Below are 2,839 nucleotides of genomic sequence, written 5' to 3'. Positions count from 1 at the left end.
CACACATACAATCACACACACACAGTGTTATCAGTTATTGCAGCTGTGGCTGATGAATTAGGCCTTCTATGCAGTGTGTGGGTCGGGGCTTACGCTGGAGGCAGTCAGCTCCATTAGAACTGGCGCTTTACCAAACATATAGATACACAATACAAGAGAATAGATGAGAGAAAGAGATATTCTAAAAGCTCTTTGTCCTACAAAGGATGGAAGACCATCAGATCATTAGTTTGGATCCATGTTGTGCACACACACACACACAGTGTGAAGTCTCCTGAGGCTAGTTCAGTAAACTGTGTTTCAGAGAACGACATGACAGGAAAGAAAATCATGTTTTAGGTCATAATTTGTGGGCGAGATCAGATTACAGGACTATATATTTATGCCATGATTATGATGTTCCTTCTCCTCCATGCTCTTCATAACACAACACGACTCACAGCCGGCAGTCATCCTGGTCACAGTTCACCAGGAACACCTTCTTAATGGCAAATTCATGCAGGTATGTATTTTTTCAACAGGTTAATGGTTCCCTGTCATTCACAACTCACCTCCCTTGTGTCACATTAAGTGCTTCAGCTGATTAAAAGCTCACATGGCACTTAAAGTTTTGTTTGCTCTCTCTGTGTGGGTGAGCACATTTGTGAGCCTCAGAGCATGCACGTGTGCATGATTTTCCACTGACATGGCAGATAATTTGTGTTTTCCTGCCTATTTCTATCTCCTGGCAACTGTCGCTTTTTCTTCACTCTTGTCCTCCAGCTTTCTATCAGTCACAGTGCTCAGGAGGGTTTATGACTCAAAAATAATTATCCACACCGATTACTGCCACTGCACCACACGCAGTCCACAGCTAGCCCCAAAATGGCTGCCTGTCCTTGAGTTTCTGTCGAGCATATCAGTGGTAGCCACCCATGGGAAGAACGCACTGGAACTGCCTTGTGGGTGGATAGGAGAAAAGTAGCACATGATAGTACCAAATCAAATGACCTGAGGATAAAGTCATGTGAATTTACAAAAGAAAAAAAAAACATCAGAGCCTTGTATTCTGAGAAGCACACAACTCCTTTTTGGTTTAGTAGCACATAATAAATACTTAGTATTTGCAGCCCAAAATATTCAGTTTGTCCTTCTAAACTTTTCTAAAATGATGAGGTTATTAAAGGATAGCTTTACAATCTTTCAAGTATGTTTGAAAACAGTAGATAGGTGCTCATATGGGCAATGAAACAAAAAAAAAATCAATGTGGACAGAGGACAAAATCCGCAATACTCGTTTTCTGTAAAACGTTGTTTATAATTGGTCTAAAGCTAATATGAAGCTTCAAAACAACTGGGTATCTTCCAATGTCTTTTTTGTATGAGATTAAAGAGGGAATTTTGTGCTAAAACATTGTGAGATACCCAGTGGATTTGAAGCCTAATACCAATCCTTCTATTCAATGCATTTGTATATTTATTGGCCCATGAAGACTTTGGGCACCCTATTATAGTGTCTCAGCATGTAAAAGCCAAAAACAGAGAGACGTTATCGCTTGCCTACATTTGATAACTAAACAAACACTAGATGTATATTCTGGCAGGGCAGATTGTCCCAGAAAGATGTTAAACTCCCAGAGCAGAATAGAATAGTTCAGTCGCACACAGTGTCCTACTTTTGAAGCTGATAAACCTTCCATTGATGCAGAAAATAGACATAAATACACACAGGTTCAAGACGAGAAATCATCATACATTCTCAGACTTCAAAAAGCCTAATTTCTCTTCCTTCATGTGCTGAGTTAATGAATTTGCTCCTCAGGAAACCCACCATGTTAGAGAGCGGTCAGAGCAGTTTTGTAAAACATTTCTTGGAGATAAAACAAGTTTTTTGGCAACAACAAAATCAGATGATAATTGTCAAAGTGTAATACAGTGGAACACACTGAACTCGCCCTGAACAAATAGAGCAGCAATGATTTGCATCCCAGTCTCCTGACTGAGATGGGCAATCAATGAGCTTTGCCAAAATGCCCTTTCACTCCATCAGGACTATGAGGGAGCTCTGTGTGGAGCCAACTTCAGAGGACTGGGGCCTGTTGGTTATTATGAGAGAAAGAGGCTTAAGAGGCTTGAAATCCAGAGGAATAACTGACAAGACATCACAGACTCTGGCTAGGAATATCAATGCTTACTCCTGTTAGCATACATTGTTGTAGCAGCAAGTTTATCACAGCAGTGAGGAGAACAGCACTGCAAGACAGTTAATGGTAAATTCATAAAAGTGAAAATGATTCGGCAGCGCAGCATGAGCTTTCGAGTCTTTTAAGATGTCTGTCTCTACTGACTCAACATAACACTTGTTGAACATTTCTCTTGAGACGACTTGTTGTGTTTCTCTGCATTTCCTATTATTATCTGTCCAAGCCAACACCACTTCCTCCCCTCTTTGGAAGCTTACCCACTCTCTCCTCCCCTCCCAGAAGCACTCTGAACTGACAGCAGGGACACATATCCTGACTCAGACAACTGGGCCTGTCACTTCCAGACTGGTCTTTGTGTCTGAGAGCCAGGATGCCACAGCCGAGGGCTACCACTGCCCCCTCGTAGCATTACGCCATCCCTGGACTGCTTTGGAGACACATGTGACAGTGCTTCACTGAGAGGAGGAGTTAACATGAATGGATGAAAGGAAGAGGTAATGGTGAAAAAGTGAGACAGGAAAGAAGAGAGCTGGAGGAGATAGGATGAGAGGGGCGGCTGTTTTGACTGCTTCAGCCCACGGGTAGCATGAGTCATACACACCTTATTCAATACCGCACATACAATTCTGCCTCTCCACAGTCCTTGCTCTATAATT

The sequence above is a fragment of the Morone saxatilis genome, unplaced genomic scaffold (assembly GCF_004916995.1).
Source record: "Morone saxatilis isolate NCDOM2014 unplaced genomic scaffold, NCSU_SB_2.0 Contig18, whole genome shotgun sequence".
NCBI lineage: Eukaryota > Metazoa > Chordata > Actinopteri > Moronidae > Morone > Morone saxatilis.
The sequence above is the reverse complement of the archived record's forward strand: the minus strand, read 5'-3'. Positions refer to the sequence as shown.